Source organism: Dermacentor silvarum, chromosome 11, assembly GCF_013339745.2.
Source record: "Dermacentor silvarum isolate Dsil-2018 chromosome 11, BIME_Dsil_1.4, whole genome shotgun sequence".
Classification (NCBI taxonomy): domain Eukaryota; kingdom Metazoa; phylum Arthropoda; class Arachnida; order Ixodida; family Ixodidae; genus Dermacentor; species Dermacentor silvarum.
Genome location: NC_051164.1, coordinates 25,429,100 through 25,449,716, shown reverse-complemented (window position 1 = coordinate 25,449,716; position 20,617 = coordinate 25,429,100). Strand labels below are relative to the sequence as shown.

The 20,617-nt window shown below is 45.0% G+C and overlaps 1 long non-coding RNA gene across 2 annotated transcripts in view; it reads left to right on the top strand.

The window, feature by feature from the left end:
* LOC119432908 (uncharacterized) overlaps positions 1-20,617 on the top strand; it is a 116,636-nt gene continuing 96,019 nt past the window's right edge. Inside the window, exons 1-6 of one of the 2 annotated variants that reach the window (XR_005188202.2) lie at positions 1-177; positions 598-710; positions 4,506-4,657; positions 6,936-7,012; positions 10,995-11,072; positions 18,494-18,640. This is a non-coding gene — a long non-coding RNA (uncharacterized LOC119432908). Of the gene's footprint in view, positions 178-597; positions 711-4,505; positions 4,658-6,935; positions 7,013-10,994; positions 11,073-18,493; positions 18,641-20,617 lie in introns of those variants that run through there. The other variant, XR_007464470.1, reaches the window with a different exon arrangement.

Here is a 20,617-nt window from a genome sequence, read left to right as displayed (position 1 = left end):
ATCTATCTCGTCGCAACACTGGTCGCAAAGGAGTGCACGTTTGTGCCATACTTGGAGCTAACATCATCGCTTACAGAACCAAACTGAAAATTCTGGCTAAGGTGACAAGAAAGGCATTACACCAGGACAATCTTCGTATGAGAACGCATATCATTTCTACAGTTTGAAGACACAAAGGTAAACCTGCAGGGATACTGTTCAGCGTAAATGTGTTTAACAGTTCTTGAGCCTCTTCAGCCTAATGCATGCAGCGGTTTTTGATGAGCTTTCCCGAGCTGGCAGACGAGGCGTCTTATCTGGCTTAATTTCCCATCTTCTTCTTCTTTGTGGAGTTTTACGTGCCAAAACCAGGTCTGATTATGAGGCACGCCGTAGTGGAGGGCTCCGGATTAATTTTGACCACCTGGGGTTCTTTAACGTGCACTACAACGCAAGCACACGGGCGTTTTTGCATTTCGCCTCCATCGAAATGCGGCCGCCGGGGCCGGGATTCGATCCCGCGACCTCGTGCTCAGCAGCGCAACGCTTTAGCTGACTGAGCCACCCCGGCGGGTGGCTTAATTTCCCAGTGTTTACGTGAAATATTCTCCCATTCAGGTAGACGACCTATATAAAATAGCCATTCTATCAACGAGATGAGCCTTTTTCTAGTCGCCTTTCTTCAAATGGCTGCTGCAATTTCTGCGGCGAATCTTCAGGATCTAATCGACGTAAGTATTTATAACAGCCACTCGATTAGAGATTCATAATTTGCATATTAGAAATTTACTCGAAACCATTCTCAGCATTGCGTGATATTCATGCCTCTTGCCATTTTAGAATGGTCACCTACTTTAGTAGCGTTGTCATTCCACAACTACTAAAAATTACTAATAGCATTATTCATAGTTGTGCTTTACGATGTCTAGATACAACGTCCGCACGAATGTTTATTGAAATTTACGCAATGAATTTCCACGTCGCTAGACACAAAAAATGCACAAAAATAGACACAACTTAATCATTTCTATCTAAACGATGCGTAAGGCGCGGGTCTATAAAGAATATTTCAAATTTGTTCGAAAGCCAAAAGCCAAATATACAATAAGCTCATGCACGCGTCCCACACCTACTATGTGAATTATATAAGACAGGGAGTCCTAATGTCTACGGCGGAAAGCGGCTGTAAACTATGTGCACATGTTCCTGCAGCCGCCATCGACTCCAGCCTCGTGCATAGTCACGAATAGTCACTCTCGTGTATAGTCACTCTCCCCTCATAACGTAAACAGAAAGCCGCGAAGCGGCTCTCTTTCCCCTTGAGAAGCCGCTTTAAACGAGTAGTTTGCTCGGGGCTGTGTACCCGTGAGCGTATTAACGTACGTGTTATCTACCGCCCTCGGATCCTGCGTTCTCGAGATACAACTAAAGTGATTTGAGAACAGCATTGCCGCATTAAGACAGCGGCAGGTATTTCAAATGAAACAGTTTGACGTGCATGGTTCATATTCATTGCAAGAAAATTGTCCGAAGTGCGCCGACGATAACTTCCACCAACAGATCTGGATGGCGGTCGAGTACTTATGCAAGTTTAGGCAAGTGACAAACACAGTAATTTAATGTCTAAGAGCCGTCTACTCTGAAAAGAATTTCGGGTTCTCGGTTCTCACCTAATACTGAATAAAGTTAGTAAAGCAATTGAATGACCACCCAACTAATCATCGCAGAGCAACGTAGTGTTAATTGGTAACACATGGTTAGATGACGGAGAAGCAAAGTTTGATTTTCGCTAGACATTATTAATTGTGCCACATCAGCTAAATTGAATTCTTTAGAAGTTATATTTAATGAACTTCATGTAAAGACAATGCATGCCCTTAGTAAAGTGGAATACGGAAAGCCTCATGGAAATAAATGTAACGAAAGATGGAAATATTAGGACCGCTGATTCAGTTGTATCAATTGCACATAAAAATTATTTATGATGAAGGCGAGCATTTTATAAACACGACTGGCCCTGACAACCGTCGTAGCCACCAATCAGTACAGGTGCGTATGTCATTATAAGTGGTGTAAACGTTCGAACTAAGGATGCCAATATTCTAGGAGTTGGACAGGCACCATTACAATATCTTAAAAGGGGGCAGCCCTGACAAGGAAAAGGTTCTTTCCGTTGTTTCTTGGAAATACGTTTCCGTTAACGCACACTCATTCATAACCGATGTAATTCCGGGGGCAAGCGTATATTTTCATTCACACGCATCGCTACTACATGATCCGAGATTGTATGGTATGTGAAAGTTTTCGCATACCCTTGCTTCTGGCTTTTAACCATTTTGCCCAGCACATTACACCAGTACCAATAAATCATGCTCTACGATCTGCGGCCCGCCATCGCCGTTTCACTGATTTATTACAAAATTCCCTCGGCTATGTCTGCGGCTGCTGCAGCTGTAATCGGGCCATTGCGGACTTTCTCGTTTTCAGACTATATTCAAGCACGGAGGGAAAGCAGGTGCTGCACACCGTTGACCAAACAATCGTTGACTGTCGAAACACCTGCTATCCCAACATTTCAGTGCTCCGGTGTCTGTGCACGCGACAAAGCGCTTGGTCTTACCATTGTACGATTCCAACTAGGGGCGGATAGCAGCCGTTTAACTTTACCGTTTTTCATGGTTAAAAAGCGACCCGCCCTGATTGCTTACTGGCTTCGGCTTTGCGCTGCTCAGCACGAGGTCGCGGGATCAGATTCCGGCCGCCGAGGCCGCATTTTGATGGAAGCGAAATACCAAAAAAAAAAAAAAAAAGCCCCTGTACTGTACAGTGAGTGCACGCTAAAGCTGTCCGGGTGATCCAAATTATTCAGGAGTCCCCCAATTAAGGGGTGCCTCATAATGAGATCGTGGTTTCGGCACATCAAACCCCAAAATTTAATTTTTGAATGGTTAGAAAGCACAAATGAATGCTGTCGAGTGGTAAAATTAAAGTGAGACGTTTAGGCGCCTCGAAAACGTACTGTGCAGCGACTTGGTGTAACAATCGCCAGACATTCTAGCCACGGATAAGTTTCTCGGCAATAAAACAAAAATTTGCAAATCCAGCGCCACGTTCGAATTTATGTGAGGCGAAGCTCTTGTTAATCAGATAATTAAATATCATCAAATTAAATTCGATGCGCGCAGTTGTCTCTCTCATCGTGTAGAAATTGTAATTTCATGTAACGTTTATGGCTCATGCGCAGCACAGGTCCCAAATTTACAGTCACGTAAGAGTTATGTCCATGATTTAAGCTGCACCCAGGCTTTTCCGTAAGGACACAGCAGTTAATCCATACGCACTTAGACGTCGATGTCGCGACGTCAAGAGAATGAAGGCGATACTAGGTATTGGGCGATGGAAGAATGGCGAGGATAGGGTAGGCAGATAGATGTATGGCTCGAAAGAAAGCGGTAAGGATTACTATTACGCGCACGTTTCATTCTTGAGTTTGTAGGTATAATGGAATCGGGTGGAGCCGCACGTTCTCTATTTGGAAAGACAGCAGCAGCCGTGGTCAACAGGGTCCGGGAAAAGCCGCCAAGAAAGATTAGCTTGAATAATCCGTGCAAGACGCCCTTACCGTTCGCTTGCTTTCCGTTGTTCATCATTCCTTCTTCTGTTTTTACTTATTACCTTCGATTTAACTTGGTCAACATGCCGCTACGGAAATACCCCCCCCCCCCCCCCCTTTCCCGTACCCCATCTTCTGCTTAGAACATGTGCATTGCTCTGTCTATTATTTTATACCACGTGTTTCAGAAAATGCTTTCGAAATTTTGTATAAGTAGGAAATATGCGAGGTCATTCCCTTTAGATTGCTTTTATGACACGCGTACAAATTAACAGTTCCCTAAAAGCGGTAATGAGACCAGTAATTTGAAAAATGCAGCACTTCAGAATAACTAAATAAACTAACTTACTTATGATAATTACCTACGACTCACTTAGCCTAACTTACCCAATTGGATTAGCTAATTAGAATAACCAAAAAACATGCAATTGCTTCCAAGCCAGCTATGCGAGGACTCTATAACGTCTTCCACGCACGTGAAAAGGTGACGCTGCTAATTTCTCGAGTGTAATGATGTAATGAACTCTGCCGAATTTCACCCAGAAAGTCAAACCGAATAGCGTAGCAGTCACGCGCTTAAGCAAACATCCATGACTAACGCAACTGCGTGCACGTTCCAGAGGTATTATGCAAACGAGACTGCGGCTTAATATGACACTTGCTTCATGTTCGCCCTTCGGGTGTTATTTAGATTGCAACCAATGAAGCCTTTAAATTTATGTTGACAGCTTATAGTTAGCGCTCGAATTATTCCGTAATAGGTATGTGCCACCTTTACTGTGACGTTTTCTAAGGTTAGTGATACTAGGAATTATATTTGTGTATAATCATGAAATTGAAATGTTTTGGCAGTGTGCCTCAATAGCGCTGCATGCCTGTCGCTTTCTATAAATAACTATAGAACTTCTTTCAGGCCTTGAATACGAATGAAAGAACCTGGATATATCAACGCAGTTATGTTGAATATAAAGGCAGTGAATACGTGACTTGCGCATATTACCGAAAACTTGAACTAAACCTTACTAATTACGAGTTCTTCAAAGACTTCATGTTGTGTTCGCAAGCGTAAGTACATAACTTTTACACAAATGCTTATGAACTCAAACCAAATCGTTGCTCCACATCTTAACTTCACAAGACTAGTTTTATTTGATTGCCTAATAAAAATGCACTCTGGAAAAAGGTGGCCGAGGGGAAGTTTACCTCCTTTATGCGAATACGGGAATACAAAAGGCCGGATAATTTCGCTGTGCAATAAATGCTGTTATAATGACTGGACCAAATACTTCGTTTTTGTTGCCAAACTTAAATGCCAAAGAGGTGCGACCGGAACTTTAGCAGTATGGTGGTGGTGGTGGTGGGTTGTAGGAGCATGTGTGTTTAGCCTGGCGATCAAGGCCGGCAGTTGCTCCGCCCAAACGTCTCTTACAATATCACTGCGGTGTTTCATCACGTGTGCATCTAACCATTCTCTCTTGAGAATGCGATAAGGAGACGAAGTTTCTTTGCAGGCTATAACTAATCCTTCGGGGAATACAAGGTGGTGCAGACACGCATACAGAAGGTCCTTTTTTTTTTGCAGATTCTCCGGGACAGCATCCCTTTTATCTTGGATTTTCGGGCACGACCATAGAACGCATTCAATGTCTCCTGTCTTGTCCCATGCTGTACAGTTCGGAGAATGGATACGTCCCGTCTTAAATAACCCTGTTGGTGTACTAGCAGATCCTGTTCGTATTCGATATAGAAGTGACGCTTCCGTCTCAACTAAAGCTCTTGGTTGCACAAGGCATATGAGGTGGAACCCAAAGTGACCCAAAGGGGATTTGGAATGCCAGGTCTTTTAACTGAATTGCCCTTTGGGACCATGACTTTCTGCGGAACCACTCTCTCTCCACTCCTTCACTCGCCTCGCTTGACAAAACTGATCAACGTAACGGCACGGTTCAACCTCGATTTTAAACAGCTCCGCTGTTAAAAGAAATGTTCAGAGAGAATACCCATATGGATACATAGGGCTCCATAGAAGATGCATGGTGACGCCTATAGGAGGGTTGGGCCAACTTAAAATTGGAAGTAGGCCAATTTTAATTTAAGGGTGGGCCAACTGTAATTTGGGGGTGGCCAACTAGAAATCTGGAGGTAGGTCAACACTAAATATTGGGGTGGGCCAACTAAAATTTTGGGGTGGTACAACTGAAATTTGGGGGCATGCTTAGACAACTCCAGTGGAGTTTCTACGTACGTCTTCGTTGCCAGCAATACCAATGAGGGAGGAAATCTACTCAAACTTTACTGTGAACACTTCCAGTGCAGTGCGAAACGTAACATGGACACGAGAAGGCTGCATCAAAAGTGTTCCTGACGATTCACCAAGCCCCCATCACTACCTTTGTTTAGTGCGAAGCCTTTGTTGCCGAGTTATTTCATGAGGTCTAGGTATTTGCGCGGGAACTTGATGGACGCTAGAAGACGGTAGAGTTGTTGCGACGCGGTGCTTGCGTCGGTAAGGAGAACCACATTCTGTGGAAACAAAGACTTTAGTCTGGGCAAAACAGCAGCTATTGCCACGCCTTCCACAACTGTCACCCAGGCTGTACAGACCCGCGGCCAGACCACGTATATTTATTTATTTATTTATTTATTTATTTATTTATTTATTTATTTATTTATTTATTTATTTATTTATTTATTTATTTATTTATTTATTTATTTATTTATTTATTTATTTATTTATTCAAGGTCCTCACAGGCTCCGAGGTGGAATATTGCGTGAGGGGGGTTACAAAAGGTTAAACAATGAAAAGGAGCAAAAATCTTATTATACAAGAATTCACCAAAATAGAACTTATACAATAGTTAGCGATAGAGATCATTTACAATTTATACAATTCAGGCTGTAGTAACTCTCACACTCTCACATCTCAGATAGTGAGTGTAGAACGGATCTGCACAGTGGTCTTCGCCTACTTAGATGACAGAGCCATCTGTGTATAAGTGTAGGTCGCACTTGCACTGTTACAGCAGCATGGATAAAATGGTTTATTTGAAAACAACACATTCTTTCGAACGTCAAAGCAATTCAGAGAAGGTGCAAATGAAGGCAAGATTTGTGCGCACCTCAAGGGCGCGCAGAAAACGCAATCACATAAATACTTGCGCTATCGGTGGCAATATGCCTTATGCTACCATGCGCGTTCGCAAACATCAGGAAAAGTAAGAGCACTCCCATTGTCTTTTCGTGTGAATATTCAGGTCTATTTAAAAGAGAACTAAAGTACCCACCTGCAAAATACCGCTTCATTTTTCACTGCAAACGTACTTATTGATGATAATTTTTCAGGCACCAACGCCATCTTTATGCTGAATTGGGTGATGCTGGCCCAGATGGCCCGTACATGGGTGTAAGTACCTGGCCAGGTAATTACCACACTTATTATCGCCATTTACATTGGTAGTCTGAAACGTGCAGCGTATTGTCTGGACTATTGAGAGTGTGGACGAGTGTGTTAGAATGACAGCGACGAATGCATTGCAACCAAGGACATTTGGCGAATCCAGACACACACGATGCCCTTTGTATGCAACGTGTTGTTATGCAGCGTCAACTTAACACGAGGAGCTCACAATGTGTTTATGCAAAAACAGGAATACACGCCCGAAGAAATCGCAGGAGAGGAATTAACAGTTACTGAAGTTGGAATCAGCTAGCGCAAGACAGGGGCAATTGGAGATCACAGGGAGAGGCCTTTGTCCTGCAGTGGACATAAATATAGGCTGATGACGATGATGATTGTTTGCTGCCTCTGGTAGCACGACAGCGTTCACTCTCATAGCTTATGGACTCCCTACAATTTTTTTCGTTTACTTTTCATGTAACAACGTTCATATAGCTAGACCTGGACCTCCGTGCTAAGGGTTTATTTCAATGGTCCCTTGGTTTTAGATGATAAAATTAAGGGTGCTTATAAGAACCACAGACACTTGCGCTTCGAGAGCGAACCGGGGCATTGTATTCATAAAAAAAGAAAGTACTTACGCTAAAAGTGTTCGCAAATAAAAACTGCAGACAACCATGATGACAGACAGATTATTAGCAAACGCGGCTAGCCAATGGGATAGAGCAACAAAAAGCTTTGTGAAATTGGCCGAAGGCGCACTGGAGAAGCGGAGCAGTATGCACGGCCACTGGATCAATTGCATAAACGCATTGTGAGATTCTCGTGTTAAGATGACGCTGCATATCAATACGTTGACGCCATATTACTATGTGTAGATGCAGTTAATTTGCTCAGCTTTTTATATATATTTAAATAAGGAGACATATGAACCTTGTATAACACAGTAGAACCTTGCATAACGGCGTCTGCTGCTCCGCCTCTGTTCCGAGCTGCAATTGAAAGAGAGACAGTACGAAAATTTAAAGCCGTATTTACATAAAAAGCACTTAAGTAGAGGTTGTTGGAGACAATATACAATTCGTGGCGCAGCTCTGTCGCAAACAAAGGTTCAAGGTAGCCCTTAAGTAAAATATCAAATTTAAAATGCAGACAAACATTTCTTACGCCAAAGTACAAAAAGTTATAATGTACTTGGAAGAACATAACTTTATAATAATATGCTCCGTATAGTTACAAGTATAGCATATGTTTATGTGCACGTTTGAATAAATAATAGAAAAAGTCAGGAAAAGTGCCGAAATAATACACGCTATTCTAAAATATTGTAAAGATTTTAAGAGATTATAGTTTATTTATTTTGTTTGTTTCAAGATAATAAACAAATGCACGCACTACCGGCTTTTGTGGTGGTTTTGCTGGCCATCCACGCGAGTTTTTCCAACGACAGTGGTCTGCTAATAGGGATCTGCAGTTCTCTTTTCAGCTTTTGCTGGCAGGCTGATTAGGATATTTGCCACAGTAAGAAATGGTGTTCCGCATGTTATCCGGTTCTTCGCAGGAACAATCTAAAATATTAGCTCGCCTTTATTTTAATGTGCTAACATATAGGGCAGAAACTTGGAGGTTAACAAAGAATTTTAAGAACAAGTAAAGGATCGCACAAGGAGCTATGGAACAAAAAATGTTAGGCCTAACGTTAAGAGACACGAAGAGAGTGGTGTGAATCAGAGAGCAAACGGGGATAGTTGACATATTATAGTTGACATTAAGAGGGAAAAATGGAGCTTGGAAGGTCATGTAATGCGTAGGATGGATAACCGGTGGACTATTAGAGTTGCAGGATGGATACCAAGAAAGGGGAAGTGCAGTCGAGTACGGCAGAAAACTAGGTGTGGTGATGAAGTTGGGAAATTCGCAGGCGCAAATTGGAATCAGCTAGCGCAAGACAGGGTTAATTGGAGATCGCAGGGAGAGGCCTTCGTCCTGCAGTGGACATAAGTATAGGCTGAAATACTACTATCGGCCTATCCCAACTATGTTCTGCTTATGCTCGGCCGTGCCCGCCCACCTGGGAATGAAACTTTGGCCACACGGCTTATCAGTGTTGTAGCCATCAGGTTTCACTAGTTTCTATTAGTTTGGACAATCAAGCCGCCTCGAACAACGCGAAACGTAAGATCTGACCAGATGTACGCTTGCTAGCGCGCGCTCCCTCCTGGTCGCTTCTGTCTAGACGCCTTGTGAGACATCGATTCGTAGTGAGCTCTTAACAGCACTTCACAATGTGCAAGTTCGATATAGTTGCTATCCGTCGGTCAAGCTCGTGTAGGAAAAAGACAGTACACATCACGTAACACGGCCAGACTGGAGCACATGAGTGCGAGCGCGCACTCCAGTCCTGTCGTGCACAACGTTAGTGCGCATGTTGCGCATGCGCACTACAGTTGTATGCAGCTGTAGTCTGCTACGAAGCGTAGTTACCGGGGACGCCGCGACGTGCCGCGACTAGCTCTCTCGCTGAGCGCACTGCTGCTCGTTGAGCGTAACCTAGTTTGTTTGGCCAAAGCTCCTGGATCTTCTAACTAGTAGCGCTAACTGCCTGCAGCGACTCCTGGTTTGGTCCAATCGAAAAATGGTTCAAAATGCGCGCGCCCGCCGCGTCACGTGGCCTTATGCAGTTATGTGACTTTAACAGGCCAATGTGTTAGTTAACGTGAAAGCATAGCGTTCCCCTATTTTCCCTTTGGGTGAACAAGGAGAAAAGAGCCTGGACATGAATTCACAAATACTTCTTACGCTAAAATTGTTAGTAAGAAAGAATTTCCACCAATGCGGATGCATGAAATATTATTATCTAAGGCGGCTCACCAATGACAAAGAGCACTTACGAAAGAAAGGCTTTGTGAATCTGGCCCCTGGTTCTCTTCTTTGATTTCGTTCCGATCCTATTACTCGCCGCGTCGACAACGTGTTCGCCGAGCGGCTAGCAACGGCACCTAGTAATCTCGCCGCCTCGGTGGAGGACACGGGTGAAACAAGTGAAATATAAGCGTGCTATCCGTTAGAGAAAAGCGAACGATGCGAGCCAGGCGCGCCTCGTCTGCCAGCTGTTCTTGCACTAAACCAGCAAGCACGCTGAAGTTGTCGTCCAATTGCGTAGCACGGTTGTGAGATGAAAGCCTTTCGCTGCTTTTCGAAGGTTCAGGGGCATTACGTTTGGCGTTTCGTAAGTGCCAAAATCAGAAATAGTGGAATCTACGTGAACATCCAAAATCAAATTTTAACTGCGTGCCAAGGTGGCGTTCAGTAGGCGGACGCGTTATCGGCGCGCCCCGCTCGCCGTACGCTTCGCCGTGCAAGGCGTTGAAGAAGGAGCGGGAGCACCGCCGAATGGGGATCACAGGCGGTCATCTTTGATAGTCAATAACTCCGCTTTTGATGAACACATTGAAGTAATTTTTGTTGCAGATCATTTCTGAAAAAGTCTAGTTTAACTTCAAGTGCCTGTCTCCGCTTCGATAAAAAGTGCTTGCCCCTTTAGCACCACGTATGTATGACTGTTTCTGTAACACGGCTGACCTCGGTCTGTATGTTAAACTTCACACTTGAATCTATTTTAAGTCACCCAGAAAATTCTCTAGGACAGGCGTTGCAGGTTTATTATTCATTACGCGAGCAATTTTATTATACACGCAAGTAAATCTACTTTTTCACTGTCGCGCAACACCACTCCGCAGTGAAGCAGATGAAAAGTGGCGCCTCTAAATGCTTCGCCGCAGGAGGAGCGTTCAGCTGCATATATTGTGCTCTAAATAGAGGAGCATACTGCATGCTAGATACCATACTACGGTATCTAGCAAATCTTGCAAGTACCTAAAACCAGTAATGACCAGCAGTAACATTAGAAAACACTTCAGCAGTATGCCGGGTAGCAGTGTTGAACATACTGAGTGGTGAGTGCACATGCTGAACATGCTTCTGACGAAGCGTCTATCCTTTAGGAGCTGAGGTGACGTCATACACGTTACGATATTGGAACGCCACTGAAGCCTGCGCTGTCTACACATTGGACAAGTACAGTAAGTAACATGTTGCACGACTTGTTTTATTTACTAAATATTAAAATACCAGTTAACCGAATAAGTCATGCATTCATATAGAAACGCAGTACTGATGCGCCCTCTTCATTCAGGAACGCAATTACATGCTCGTTTATTCTACGATTCTCAGGCTTTGCAATGCGCATGCTGCCCTTCGACACAGAATACACCACTGCAATCAGCATCCATATTTCAACGTAATTTCGTTTTTGGCGGCCCTGCATTGATGCTCTCTAGAAGTCACATCAGTAATCTAGCACTTCAGTCATGACGCTAAATTACATGTTGAAGCACATTTATTGGCATCGCGTACACAAAAGCGAAATAAAATATGCGTCATATCGGTCACTTTGCCGCGGTTGAGTGTTCCAGCTTGTGGGTTCGCTCTAATTTTCCCCTGGCGGCATCGGTAAATCACCCTAAAAGTGGGCTTCACGACGCGGCACGACGGCTGTGCGGCGATAGACCCACCGCAGGTTCGAGCACCGAGCCGAAAGGCCTGGATGGCTCTTGCCGTACTCTCTCGCAGGAACACGAGACGTCCAGAACAGTTAATGCATTTATTGCCTAGAACACTACGCCAATAAGTACAACACTGCACTTAAACGCAAGGAGACCACTGAGCGCCCACAGTCCCCCATGGCGGGGCGAGGCAGGTACCGCGCCGCGTCGAACAATGGTTCGCACATGCGGGCCGAGATGTGTTCGCAGACACGACCTTGCGCTTTCCGCCACCGACTCTTGTCAGCGACGGTTCGGACACACAGAATGCGACGCACCGAGCATCTGCGACCAGCGCAAGGTCGGCACGCAGAACCACTCAGCAAGTCACAGTGACGCAAGCTCGCAAAGCACTTGCATGGCTCAAGGCCAGGGCGTTGAGGACACAAAAAAGTCGCACTTTTGCCCAAAATCTGAAGTATCGTTTGCGATAGCAAATTAGTAGACAGTTATATGAAGCAAGGATAGTAGTTTAATTGGCCGTATAAAGTTGTAAACATTCGCTTACTAACTATATAGACAAGCACGGTGTCACGCGCACAGGTAAACAGTGAACACATCTCGCTCGATAACCGCGGAAACTCGCTGTGAAAACGCCTGAGTGAGAAAGCGCGCCAGCAGCAGAGGGCAAATTGACCTTCGCGCTGTCTCTCGTCTGGCTTCAACGCGTACTAAACGTCGAAAGCAGAGCGCGTACGAAGCTGGCGGCACTAGGCGCATGCACTTTGTCCTCATCGCAGATCGCTTTGAAGATGAGGCCAGCGCGGGCGCGAGCTTCGCTCGCATCGCAGATAGCTCTCAAGACACGATAGGGCGCGGCCGCGCTGTGAGCAGTAGCCGACAGAGCAGAATGCACCTCCTCCCCCTCGCTCTCCGTCGCCTCGCCCCCGTGGCGCTGAGCCGTGCTCCCTCAAGGGCTGCAGAAGATAGCGCCAACATTTCCCTTTCCACACGAACCACTTACTACTACTCGCGCACGCGAATGAGGACCCCGCGCTTCCGGCCTGCCTTCCTCCCTTACGTTCGCTACATTGAGCCGCGATGGCCAGCTCCCCTCGTACGCTTTCACTTGCACACACAGCGGCACGCGGCGACAATTTTAGCGCCGTTGGACTTTATACGGAACCTCACGGCTACGACGACGGCATAAATGCGCTTGGAGTGTTCATATAATTGCTATCGCAATGGTCGCTCACGTACCTTGCCGCTTGCCTCCAGTGACCGGCGCTCGTCTTTGCCGCTGCTCGACTCCCCGAGCGCCGCGACAACGCAAGGGCTTTTTCCCTACGTCACGCCCCACGACCCAATCGGAGGGCCGTGTAGCATGACGCCTAGGTAGGCGGCCGCGGCGCCCGGGAAACAGCGCCAAGTCGACGAACAGGCATTCGGGGGTTTCATCTCACTGGAGAGCCGGAAGCACAGCAACGACTGCGTCCGGCAGACCGAAGAAACTGCCGCATGCTAAAGTACCGCTTTCGACATGAAAGAGAAGAATGCCGGTTGAAACGCCGTACTAAGGCGCAGTTCATACATAACATACCTACCACTTTTTGGATCTTTTTTTAACATATGTGACTGCTTCACGTAATTGGTGCTTGAGTATAGCTCGCAGACATGGTTGAACAAATTATGCCCGATACATGAACTAAAATGGGGCGCTACTCCTTAGCTCGCAGTCTGCGGCAACACCAGCCACAGACATTACATAAGCTAACAAGAGGTTTAAGTGGTGCTCACATGGTGCCAAGCAAGTTTATGCAGCTTTATTTATTTTCTTGGGATTCTAAAACAGCGCAACAAGGCGGGATACGTGACGAATAAAGACGGCTCTCCATCTGCGTCTTTCTTTGTCTGGTACCCCGTCTTGTTGCGCTGTTTTAGAATCTCAACTATGTCATACCAACCTTCCGAAGCTCCCACTTCAGCAGCCTTAATTTTTAGCAGCATTTAGACTAAAGGCTAAATTATCTGTCGAGGCATTGACGTACTTTCATGCTCACGAAAGGAACATGCTAGTTTCTCAACTTAAATCGACGACATGCAAGCGTATTTGAAAAAAAAAATTCACCGACGATTACGCACTTCTTTTAAAATAGTAGGAATAAATCCCCCAAGGCACCTTCTCTCGATATATACACACTCTCAGCACTTCACCTGCTCCCGAGGTGCTCTCCCGCGCAACGCATGCATGCTGCCTTCGTGTTGTCGTTGCACACCGGGCATGTGGTGCGAACGTGTCCGCAGGTTGCGCAAAAGGTGCACGTCCGAACGTGCAGCTCTTCGCTCACCCGAACCATTGTCCAACCTAGTGAAAGCCGCGGGTGAGGCAATAATTCTGGGAACACCTGCATGCTAACATTTAACTCCATTATGACGTTATGCCACGTGCAGCACAAGCGAAAAAAAAATCGGAGTGAGAAAAAAAAAACACACACACACACATGAAGTTAGCAGTATTTTCTTTCATCAGAGCACCAAATTCACAAGGGCAATGATCAAAACTACATGAGCTTCGCACGTTTGCGAGCAGACTTTACTTGCGCTTTTTCGCGGCAGGAACCGCGCATAAAAATAATATTTGATGGTACGGGCGGTGAACTCCTCAAACTTCACACGGCATCCAACACGCACACGAGTGTCGCAAGAAGCACCGAGACTGCAGCAAAACACGCATGTACTCGTATATACACACCGCCAAACAACGTGAACAGGCCGCGGACAGTGCTTCGCCGCCCCGTCTGCGCCGTGCTGACCGAGCAAAGTGCGACAGCAGCGCCACGAGATGCGAGAATTGGTGGCGGGTCCACGCAGTCACAGAAGTTTGAAAAGTGATCCTTGTCGTGTAACGTTGGTTCCTACCGAGTGGTAAATCATGGCATATGCGGTGGCGCCAAGCGTTGTGGCGGCTTATGAGTGAATTATGAAGTGCGAAATGAATTGAAATTAAAGAGTCTGGTTACAAAACACGGTACCAGGTAAGATGGCTTTCACGAATTGCTTATCCTTGCAAGAAACTACCCGGCTCTCCAGGAGAGGGTTGGACCACTGGCAAAGATGAGCCTCGCGCATAGCATGAATTTATGCTTCGCGCCAGGGTAAACACCTAATCACAGTAAGACGGTGAGACGTGCTAGTTGGTCGTCGTTTGTCAAGAGAGGTTTTTATAGCCAAAATCTGATACACATGAAAATGTGTAGAAACATATTAAAAATAAAGGAAAAGAAAACGACAGCACAGCTCTTCCTGTCGTTTTCTTTTACTTGTTTCTATCCCTTTTTTCTGAGCGTTCACTTTCGCGCTTGGAAACTTCTTCACGCGTAATAAAATTGCGGGTCTCCGGGTCTGACAAGGAACGCGCTTAGTTTGTTCGCAGAGTGCGTGATGATGTTCGCAACTGCCGATAGCACTCAACCAGAAGGTGTAGCAATGGCGTTCTTCTAAATCTTTTTCTTTTTTTTTCATTTGATGGGTGTTTGTAAACGTAGATAAAACAGCTACGCAAGAGATAATGGGCCGTGAAATACTCCAGCAGCCATTTTTGAATGGAAACCTTCATATATTGACTATAATTACCTTATTCGCCCTTACGAATGATTTCATTAGGCAAACACAAAAATACTCAATGCGGCTACATGCGAGTGCTAAGACCATTACCACAACCATACGAAGAAACGGACATCGAAGGCAGAGAAAGCATAAGGGCAGGATTGTATTAGGTTTATTTGAAAAGAAGAACTATAATTTTAAGGAAATACGAAACTAGAGAAAATGATAACTCACAGGACGTGCGTACCGACGCCAAATCTTTCGCAGTAAAGGGCAACTCCGGCGATTTTCGATAGCCACTGGCCTTGATAAACTTTTGGAAATACGTTCTCTTTTGCACAGTGGCCATCTGTGCCAAAAATACGACTTTAAATCGTTTAGTTTTCCTCAAAATAAATTTTAAAGATTGGTTGCGTGTTGCCGACTCATGCTCTCGAATGTAAAACTTTTTACTGGCCACTCTGTTGGTAACGTCAGTCTACACCGCCAATTCGCTACAGTGAGTTAACTTCGCCCAGAAATAACGAAGCTGGTTCTTTTTATACGAAACAACGGCCAACAGTGATCGTTTTAACGGACGTGAATCACGTGATAACCTGTGCTTCTTTTCGTCTTGCCGCCGCACAATGAGTTGAGTTTTGGAACGTCAGCGGCCTCGCGTGGCGGCGGCGGGCCAAAAGCAAAGGGCGATCCTTCAGCGCTCATACCGTCGCTGAAATCGCGACTGTCTAGTTTGGAAGAGCTGGAAAATCTCAACAATAACTTTGGTGTGGTCGATTGGTTCATGGTCGAACGGTTGAGAAAGCAGCGCTAAAAAACACAGGCACAGAGACACATACTACACATGACGGGCGCTGACTTGCAACTAGCCTTTATTGCCATCACCCGTACATCTGTATGTGCCGCAATTGCTAACTACGGATTCACCATCTGATATGACAAGGCCAGTTCTGACAACCTATGATGAAAACATTCTTTTGAATATTTCATATAACAGACGCTTCATTCTGAGCATGCGTGGGGTGACGAAAGCCGCTAGGAGAAGAACTAATCAAACGAAAACGTAACAACTCCTGGATGCTTTGCTTCAAAGGCGTACGAACCTTGAAATTAAAAATTACAACGAGAAAACCAAGAAAGCACAATATGCGTGTGTGTCAGATGATGATTAACAGTAACGCGGAAAAAAAGGCATTAAAAACGAAATGCGAGACATAAAATACGTCATAAATGCGAGACGTGAAATAAAAAAGAAAACACTATATACAGTTAGGCCAAAAGAACGGCGCATTCAATGGAACCTCTAAGATAAACGAAAGTTGCGTCAAAGAGTAAGATAGAGAAGGCTTGCCAACGCAATTTCCTCCTGTACAATGGATAAAAAAGGTTCTTTAATTTGGATGAAAAGAAAGCTTCTCTGATCCATGAAGCGGAAGGCAATTGCGTTAGCAAGCCTTCTAATTCACTGTCTGACGCGGAGATCGATTATAGATCGTATGACGCAGAGATCGAGCAAGCTTAATTCTTCCGATTAACGCCTGGTACCAAGGGGGGGGGGGGGGGGGGGTACTGGTGTCGCGGCGCGCTGTCGCGTAATCACGCGGCTGTTTTTAACCTTGTTGCGTTTTGTTTCAACGCGGAAAAAATAATTACGCGAGACATAGCGCACTGAACACAAATGAATGAGGTGTTCTAAGACAGAATTATTACATTTATATCGATATTCGCACCCTCAATTCGGTAATTAAATTGTTGGTAAATTATTCTCATGTAATTATTGGTAGTTCGATTATTAAAAAATCTTTCTAGTGCAGTAAGTAACTGCTGACAGAATACCATTGGTGGTGGCGGCGGTGAAAAGCCTCTATTGATGTGAGCCCCATAGTGGGGCTCTACATACTACGTGGGTCCCTAATCCGGGACACCATTGGTCGAAGCCGCCAGCCTGGCTCTCTAGACCAAGGCCTTCTGGGCCTGAATGTCTGAGCAACCTAGCAGGGCCGCCTCCCAGACCTTTATATCATTGGCTGCGTCATCGGATATTCTATGTCTTATTTTTAACAGCTTGGCTAATGTTTGCTGGGACACCCTGTATACGTATGTGCTATATCTTTATACATGCCTTATAAGCAAGGTAGACGCTATACTATCTAACCGTCAAAGTTGCTGTCTTATATACTTGACCGACTTTTTTGAGAAATTACTGCGCGCATACAAAAGCCATAACACATTTCATTCGTAGCGCATGCATTTTATCCTAAACCTTGTAGAGATTACCAAAAAGAGTGCAGTAGTATTAGTGCTGACAATCTGAAAGCGATGTAATGTCACTGGCGACGCTCTTTACGGGCAGCGTCCTGACGCCCTTCAGATGCCAATAGAAGCCCTAGACGGATTGTTAAAAGTTTTGACGGTGGTAAAAATTTTGACGCACCCTCGTTTGTGGTACCGGCGTATAGTCGCACCGGCGTATAGTCACACCGGCGTATAGTTAGAGCCCTGTGCGAGGAGTTGAAGCACAATGCCAAACATTGTTATCGCTGTCAGTGCTTCGCGTTTCGATCTAAACTGCAAATTTTGTTCCCATATTTCAACTAAGCATAGCAAATACTTTGCCCTGTACTTTTTCTGGCTTCATTATTGTCTGTGACATCGTGTGATTGTAATGAAAAACGAACCCCTCGGATGCCCTGATGCTTCTCAATTTGAATTATGTTTCCTCGTTGTAGATCTTGCGCGTGTGAAAAAAAAAAAAAAGCTGGGGAGACGTTTAAGCTCCGCCTTTAAGGGTAGCACGCGAGAGCATAAAAGGGTCCCTGACTGCTTCTTACGTTTCCCGGCAGCTGCAGCTTCTGCAACCGTAATCGTTGCCGGTAAATGCTTGCGGCGAACGGTATGCACGAAGCCGAGCTTCCTGGTTTCTTTTTTTTTTTTTTTTTTTTTTGCGCCCGCACAGCCGGCGCCGCCGCTGTCGCGGAGGCGAGCGCCATCTGGTGGTGCTGCAAGGAACCGAGCAGCGCAGCTCTGTGATTGGTAGAATCGCGCCGCACGCCGCGCTGTGATTGGTAGCCAATTTTCGCTCACGGTGAGCGCCGGCGACGCCGAGCTTTCTGCGTAACGGAGCCCTTAAACCTTTCACTTTAAAATTGTTGAATTGATTTCAGTAGGAACAACTTTATCAAAACAGTTTAAACTATACACAGTTTGCCTTGTGTTAGGCTTGTTGGTCGTAGTCACGTGTTGGACAAGTCGCCAACATTTTAAAACATTTTCTTCACAAGTTATTTCATACAACCTTGGTAACTTAGGCATGGATGCCCTAAAAATTAATTTCGTTTTTTTTTTCTCCACAGACACACTTGACTGCGAGCTCCATGTAAGGCACCACAATAGGAGAGCAGTGTTCAACTACTGCGAACTTTATTACAGGGTGTATTGTCACGGAAAAATATTCCAGATTTATTCGGAAGCCTGCCAAAATTAAAAGAACGTGCTCACGAATACAGGAAGTTGCCGTATTGCAGAAGAACTTTGTTTCACTTTATTGTGAACACTTGGATAATGTGAACGAAAACAAAGCACTACTTAGCAAACAAGCATTTTGACGGGTTTCACTATTTGTTTATCGTCGGATAACAATTGTAAGCGTAAAGGAAATAAGATAAATTTGCAATTATGAAGATATTCAAACACGAGGGATCGCTCACAAGGGAGTGCTGCCAAAGACTGTGGAGTTCATGTTCTTCGGCCGACAATTCATGCGTACAGTGAGCCCACTGTGCGGTTTGTATTTCGCACACAATAATATTGCGGAAATAGCGACACCGTCTAAAAGGTCACGTAAAATTTAGCAAGCACTTCCTTTCTATTATAGCTTAAAATGATCATTTGCACGATTGTATTACCTATTGTATTAGCTATTGCATTGTACGTATTGTACAGTACCTATTGTATGATCTGTAATTAACTATTGTATAACTTCATGCTGTTGCGATATGTCCCCTTTTATTGCGTGTGCCTGCATCCGTTTATTTAGTTGGAGTTTAACTCGCTAGCTAACATGTCACATCATCTTATTTTATGTATACCTTAGCATCCTGCTTATATGCACGCAGTCCTTTTAGTTCTAACTTTACAATGCTTAAACTTGTATTATGTCTTGTATAAACACCCTTAACATAATACTCTGGCGGGAGCCTACGAGGCTCGTTAATAGATAAACACAATAAATAAATAAATAAATAAATAAATAAATAAATAAATAAATAAATAAATAAATAAATAAATAAATAACGATTGACATCTCCTGGATCGATGTGTAGGTGTCGTCATAGGTAATCGCGGTGTGCGTTGCTGACCCTTTTGTTTATTTTATGCCTACGCCTTGTATCAGCCGAGTTCTCTGTATTCTTGTCACGCGTGCAAGCCTCTTGGTCCCATCGTTCGCTAACAGCTGGCAGCAATTTTTATACCTTCTTTTATTTTGGCGCCAAAAGTAGCGAACTTTCTCGTCCGACTCAACCTCATCATTTTCAGGTGCTGCTGATTTTCTGATAAGCGCGTATCTTGGGCGCCGCCCACTACGGCAAGTGGTGTTGATTTTCTAATCGAGAGAGATCCTGATGCTCGCTTGGATGGTGGGGATGATGTTTCTCATGAGCTTCTCGCAGACGAACACCACTTCGTTTCGCACTGTTCCGGCATGTGTCAGCGAAATTAGGGGCATGGAGGAACTCGTCGCGAGGCTACATTCTGACGCGAAACGTTCTGTATGAATACACCCGTGTTTCAAGCTATTGTGAGAGGCCCCAAAAGCGTCAGATCGGCGTACTACCTGCGATCGCTGATCACAGCCCCCCCCCCCCCCCACACACACACACACACACGCACAAACAAACAAACAAAAAAGAAAAAGAAAAGAAGAGGAAGAACAAATTCGGGGAAGAGCGCGCGAAGGATATTGTTTGCCGAGACGGCGTTCCTGGAAAGCGCAGGGCCATGCACTTCGGCATCATGTCCGTATGATGTTTCTAATGAACCTCGCCGCACATTGGAGCTCGCTGCAGTAGGAGATGGACTGCTGACTGCTGTTATACTTTCAACGGTCCACTGCTGATTTGAGGGTAAATGTGAGACATGGAGAGGTTTCTTTCGCTTCATATTGATTGATTTTTGTAGTTTACGTACATGCAGTTTGGTATTAGTTTTCATAAATGCAGTTGAGATTTTTCCATCATCGGCTCGACTGTTTTCCCTGCGTCCTTTTTCTCCTCGCGCGGCAGGACAACCAAGTGTGACGAGCGTCCTCGTAATTTTCTTTACATTTCTGGCGTCCGCGACAGGACTAAGCTCTTTTCTTCAGCGTCATTAAGAGTTTCACCATGTTTGTGTGCCGTGGCTGAGGAATGGACCCGGAATAGTTAGTTTCACTTAGTGAGCAGCTTAGCATGCCTCCTGATGAATTTTTGAATTGGTTT